We start from the raw sequence: 6,415 nt of genomic DNA on the forward strand, positions 1-6,415 counted from the left end.
ACAGGAAATCAGTGCTTGCTTGGCACTTCATTTCAAGCCTTCCGGGTCTGCTGTTCCCATCTGGAGGGGTGAGGGGCAAAAAGGTGCTGGTGGTTGGGGTGGCCATGGGGGAGCCCTACCTCCTCCTGCGATGTGATAAGGCACTGCACCACAACCACATTCCCCTCCTTTCTTGGCAGGAGTGTAGGGGTGGGGCGGGGTTGAAGCAGGAAATAGAAACTGAAACGACAAAGGGATCCAGTGTGCCTGCGGAGGACCTTTGCTGTCAGACTTCCCGTGATCTTGGGGCAGAAACATGTTCCAAAGCCCTGCGGGTCAGAACTGACGGGAAGACGCAGTCTGTGGAGGCTGCAAAGAAGCCCACGGCCTCTTCTTCCTCTGGCAGAACCTGGAGGAGGACTGGATCCCGCCCGAGGGAGAGATGACGCCTGCCCTGGAGCCATTGAGGATGTCACTTCTCTGTAAGTAAAGTGATCCTCCTAGAAATTCCCTCATTTCAGTAAAGGGGCCCAGTGGTGAGGACTTTCACCACATTGTTTCCACGTCCTTCGTTTCCAGTTTGATGTCCAATGTACTGAAAATGAATCGTAGGGATTACACTTGCTTTTGTTTGCTGGTGGGTTTAGTTGATTCAGGCAGGACCGGAAATCTAATTTTTTATTTTTTTTATTTTGGCAAATACTCTATTCAGAGGTGTTTGAAATACACTGAAGGGAGTGCTGACACTCTCAGCTGCTTGCAGCTCCTGCACCAGGGATTAGAATCTTTGCTGTCCTCAGGGTGCCCGGATGGTTTTCCTTTGCAGCAGGTGGACCTCACATTCATGAGACCAAAGATCTAGAACTATTCCCCCTAGATTTGCACCAGCAGTGGTTTTGTTTCCCGTTTTGTTTTGTCTTTAAAACGATACTACATTGTATTACAGAATACTGCTCTGTGTGGAAAGATGTCTGCGGAGGCTTCCTCGGGAATCTTGCAAAAGCCCCATGACTCTGGTAATGCAGTTTATGAAAATCTGCAAGGATGAAAGAACAGAGTGGTGGGGGTGGGGGGGGACCTTTCGTCCATGAAAGTGTGGTAGAAACGGACTTGTAGGTAAGCCAGCACTTTTATACTATAGTTTTCTTTTCCGAATGTCATGTAGAAATGGAATCCGATAGCAGGTAACTGTTCCATCTAATATCTTTTGCTTAGCCTTAGCATTGAGATTCAGCTAGATGGTACCAAGTTTGTCAAATAAGAGCAAGAGGACAGGCTTTTCTGTGTGGCTGGCTGAATCTCTGCATGATCTGTCTAGGAGGGGACAGGGGTGGGTGGATGTGCTACATATTAATGCTTGTTTAAACCGAGCAAGGTGAAAGTTGAGGAACCTGCAGAGAGGAGAGAAGCATGACAAGATAAGGTCAAGACAGGCTGAGAGTAAGTAATGGACAATTGCTAAGCACATAAATACTTACAGTACCTTCTTTCATTATCACAAAAGCTTGGCCACAATTAAATGCACTTCACATGGCAACAAGGTAAACATTCCTCCAGTGGTCTATGGTTGTTGGCTAGGTACCAAATGCAGAGGAGCAGGCAGCCTCAGTTTTCTCCTGAGAAAAGGCTGGTGGACTTGAACCACTGACCTTATGTGTTAACAGCCCAATACTCATTGCACATTACCTCCAGAGCTCTTTCAAGGTAAGGAAGGCTTCTTCACTTCTTAATTTGCCTGCAGCTATCATAGAGGAACATAAATTTTTTTCTGCTCATATAAGTAAAGGGCATACCATTTGAGAAGACATAAGTAAAATCCCCAGATCATCTAGATGGGAGAGAACGAGAACCATTCGGATTTTATGTATGCCTTTTGTTGTTTGCTTGGCGTTTGTGTCACGAAAGCATTTCTGTCCATTTAAAGTGTCCTTTTCTCTCTTGTATGCCCTCAGACCAGTGTCCAGATTGCCCCGACCCGCGGGACTCAGTTATTCGTGGGGGGAACGAGGAGACCCCAGCCTGTAAGAGAAACGGGCGAGAAAGGAGAACGAGACCAAGCAAATTCGTGTCAAGGTCTCAGTTTATTGTTACAGCGTTTGCCTTTTTAACTAGGCGAAGGGGCAGGGGAGATAAGGAAGTGAGTGCAGGGAGGGGAAGGGAGTGCAGGGAGGGGAAGGGAGTGCAGGGAGGAGAGGTTTCTCAAGCTTGTGGAATTTTTACGATTAGGGCGTCTGGCGCCGGGGTGGGGGCGGAACGTCTCCTGGTACGTGGGGGAACGTATAGTTCTCGGAATAAAGGGCCCTAGAGGTCACGTCACGGCTGGCCGCCCTCTGCACCTGGGCTGTCTCAAGGCCTCCCGGTCTCCAACACCAGATGGGTAAAGAATCTGGAGAATTGTTCTGACTCTGTGCCTTCTCTCTTAAGAAAGGCTCATTGTGCATTCGTTCATTTTTATTACTTCTCCCTCTGACTGGTGGACTAGAACACATAGAGAGAACATGCTGACAGAGTTGCATAACCGCTTGCATCGGAACATGGCTCTGTCCCAGGAAACCACCCTGGTGTAGTGCTTCCTTGTTGCTTTGTCTTTTCCCAGTCCTCCCTGCCCCTTCTTTCCACCCCCGGCCTTGTCATAGTCTTCAACATCTTTTCCTATTGTGTTCTGAAAAAATGAAAAAATGGTTTCTGTTATCTGGGTGTTTTCAACTTACTGATGTTGGTTTCTTTTTCAGCATGGTTTGTTGAGCATTCCCTTTTTGGTTTTGTGTTGTTTCCCTCTCTCATTAAAGTTGTTACGGAGTCGTGCCCAACAAGAACCACTGACCACAAACCTGTAAAAGCTAAGAGTAAGTTTATTAGAGAAAAGACAAAGGTTAGAGAAGAGCAAATTTAACAGATAAAAGAGAAAGACAGAAACAGACAAGTTCGAACTCGGACTACAGCCTGACCACGCAGGGTCCAAGACTGCAGTGCCAGGCAAAACTTTCTCCTTCTCTTTATACACTTCAAACCAGCAAAGCGAGGGCGGTAGAGCATGGGGTGGTGAAGGACGTTTGCACAAGATACCAAGATGCGGGCAGTCTGCAAGGTCACAGTTGTTTACTTTTACAACTTATTTCTCGTCTGCTAGAGATAACATAGTTTTAATTTTACGGCTTATTTTTCTAAAAACATTCTCTTCTTAGAGCCGGTCCAGCCTATAATCTTTTCCGGCCACAGATGTTCCTCTGGTGACAGTTTAACCACTTATGTGCACAATTATCTTGCCCAGTCATTCTGACCTGCAAAACTCAGTGGAAAGAGAACTAAAATGGCTGTAAGGGAAAATGGAGTTAGATAGGGATAAAAGAAATTTAAGTCTAACAACATATACTGTAACAAAAGTCTTATTCTTATAAGTAGAAATGAGGTTTCTTATCTCTCTATCTCCATGACCACGGCCATCCCTCATGGAGCAGGGTGTTTTGTGAGAAAGCTTGTCAGTAGGTGGATTGTGGCTCAGTGGCACTTGATTGATGATACTGTGTTAAATGTGTGTGTGTGTGTGTGTGTGTGTGTGTGTGTGTGTGTGTGTGCCTTCCCCCGATAACCTTCAGGATGACATTTGTGTTTTGCAGGTCAAAGAAAACATCCAGTAAAGTTATTCGCTGCCTTCCCTTCCAAAATTGTCAACTGCTTCTGCTTCATTACAGTTCTGGCTTTAGTTGTGGTTGTACTTTCTGTTAGCTTAAGAAGTAAGTAATTTTTCTCCAGAGTTTACATTATCCTCTAGTTGTTAATACATATTTAGGGAGGCCCAGTAGGTGCCTGGCACTATGTGAATTGCTAGAGATTTGTCAGTGAATGAAATTCACCAAATTCTCTGTTATAAGGGAACTGGAATTTTTCAGAAGGACTCACAGGGAATAAACAATAAAAAAGGATAGGGGTCAAACTGCTTGCCATTCACATAGCAAGTTCCTTGAGGGATTTTGTTAAACTCTTGATTGAGATGAAGAATTTAGCCACTTGACTTACTGGGGAAAAAAATACAGGAACAGAAAACCAGTAGAGCAAAAGCCTTAAGGAAGAATCTTCCTTATTTGAGGAACAAGGAAGCTGGTTGAGGAAATGGCATAGAGGCCATGTCTCCTCCACCTACACAAGGTAAGGTGGATACATTTCCCCACCAGCTCAAAGCTGATTTCTATGAAGTTGAGGTCAGGCATGCTTCCACCCACCAAACTTCTTTACCCATTTTTGACACCAATGGTCTGTCCCACAGTACTCTGCTTCTCTACTGGGTTTGATCATCTATTGCAACGGGCACAGTGAACTCACAATCAATACTCATGATTCTGAGGGCTTCCTAGGGAAGTTGACACGTTGCCAGAAGTCAGGTTCAGAACACATGAGTGTTATAATATTTGTGTCTGCAGCATCTCTTCTCAACCACGTTGGAAAGAGGGTGGCCTTAGCCTCTTGCCACGTGGCGCCTTTTAGCATGCTGATGCCTGATGGCACACAATTTACTCACTCCACAGGCCAGGAAGGCCTGTGTCTCTGCCTCAGGATTGCTGCAGCCACCACGGTTTCTCCAGGGTCTCTGCTGCTGCTACTTGTCCTTGCATTGAGCTTAAACATGGTGTTTATAGCCTCTCTTCCCCTTGGTGGAGGGATTCTCTGTTCCTACTTCTGACTCCCTCAACACCAGCCTCATTTGCATGCTTCCTGTTAGTCTTTGCTAAGGGTTACAAAAACTGTGGCTAAAAAAACCCCCTCCCGAGTAGTTTCACTTCACTGCACAGATGTGGCTCAAGTCACAGAGCACAGAGTAGGGGATTAGGGGTTATCCACATGGAGGTGTATAGCCTTGTAGGTATTTTAAATACTGACATTTTAAAAAAAAACTGCTTTCTGAGTGCAATGGGGAATATTAAAGAGTTGTATAAGGAGAGTTGCAAAAGCTATCATGGGTCCTGGAGAATCTTTTTTGACTGCTATGGTTAGAGTAGACAGGAAACAAGGTTTGAAACAGAGAAATTTATCAGGCAATCTTGTGAAAATGCAGGTGAGAGATGAGCATGGCCTGTTCTGGTGATGCCAACAACGATGGAGGATGGGCAGGGTACTCAGATTCTGAGTACTTCAAAAGACAAGCCAACAAAACCGCTTAGCTTTTGGGACAGGAAGTTTCAAAAAGAGAAGAGGTCAAGTTGATTTGAAGGGGTTTGTTTTTCTGTATCCTGAGCAATGGCAAAAATATAGTTGGCATTTACTGCTATGAAAAATGCTATTTAAACATGTTGTTTGTGGCCTCTCTTCTGATGTCACAACTCATTTTAAAGGTGATTTAATGTATGGAGGGTGGGGGGATCTTCTAAAATTTATTGTGGCAATGATTGTACAATTCTTCTTGATATGATTGAATGGTTGAATTGTATAACATGTGGAGTATGTGCCAATAAAACTGTAAAAATAAATGCTGTGAGAAGATCATGCATTTCCTCTATGGACTTATTTCCTAATTTGCTTTTATCTGAAGTGCCATTTGATCAAAGAAATGCTCAAGTGAGATCTCTACTTACAGTCTCTTGAGGTACATCCTCTCTAGCCTTTAGAAGCTTTTCTTCTACTAAGTTAATTGAGAATGCACAAAAGTTAAAAGAACTGAATGCTTTTCAAACATTACCGATCCTTTGTATATAGACAAAGAGGTTCTCTGCATTACCTGACACATAAAAAGAACTATGTGGGAGGAAATGATAAGGGAAACATTGAGATCATGAGACAAAAATTCCCATTCTTCCATGGCCTACACTCTGAAATATTACTTGTTTCAGAACATATAACAGGGGGCAATTTCTTTTATATATATTTCATACTTCAACACCAGTTGCTGTCTATTCTGACAATCCCTTATTTTCAGAGCATTGTGTTTTCAATGGCTGATTTTTCACAAGTGGATTGCCAGGCCTTGCTTCCAAGGTGCAAGATGTCCTCTGCGCATTCAACCTTTCCATCGACAAGCAGAGTCCAGAGGACAGTCACCAGTGCACTTCATACAGGGCTCTACCTAGTATAAAAGATGATGACGAAAAAGAAGGCTTAGAATATACTTTTGATACTAAAATAGTATTTTAATTGTGTTAATTTGTGCACTGGGGACTTCTGTGCAATGGGGAGCTCCCATGAAATACACCATTGTCAGATCCAGGAGAGGGCAGTGGTTTGCCTTTAATTAGTCAGTTAGTTAGTTAGTTGGTGAGTGAGTTAGTTAGTAATACAGAGGGCTGCTATGCAGGAGGATCTGGAAAAAGAAACTGTATGATCTTAGGAAAGAGTAGTAAACATGTTGAACTGTGGAAATCGATTTCCTTAATACTATTTTTTAATCATTTTATTAGGGGCTCATACAACTCTTATCACAATCCATACATACATCAATTGTGTAAAG

The 6,415-nt window shown here is 43.7% G+C and overlaps 2 long non-coding RNA genes across 3 annotated transcripts; both read left to right on the forward strand.

Moving 5' to 3' along the window:
• The first annotated feature begins 211 nt into the window (after nt 1-211).
• LOC123520886 lies at nt 212-999 on the forward strand. Its single transcript, XR_006680078.1, has 2 exons — nt 212-461; nt 926-999. It is a non-coding gene; the product is annotated as an uncharacterized LOC123520886 (long non-coding RNA).
• Nucleotides 1,000-1,638: 639 nt separating this feature from the next.
• On the forward strand, nt 1,639-5,365 carry LOC115869709. 2 transcript variants are annotated; one of them, XR_006680076.1, is made up of 3 exons: nt 1,639-1,683; nt 1,932-2,052; nt 3,597-3,710. It is a non-coding gene; the product is annotated as an uncharacterized LOC115869709 (long non-coding RNA). The 2 variants fall into 2 exon arrangements; XR_006680077.1 differs by lacking the exon at nt 1,639-1,683 and adding an exon at nt 5,030-5,365 and having other exon boundaries at nt 1,772-2,052; nt 3,597-3,713.
• The last annotated feature ends 1,050 nt before the right edge of the window (nt 5,366-6,415 follow it).

The sequence above is a fragment of the Echinops telfairi genome, unplaced genomic scaffold (genome assembly GCF_000313985.2).
Source record: "Echinops telfairi isolate 266 unplaced genomic scaffold, ASM31398v2 ScPeMD7_40;HRSCAF=151, whole genome shotgun sequence".
Lineage (NCBI taxonomy): Eukaryota > Metazoa > Chordata > Mammalia > Afrosoricida > Tenrecidae > Echinops > Echinops telfairi.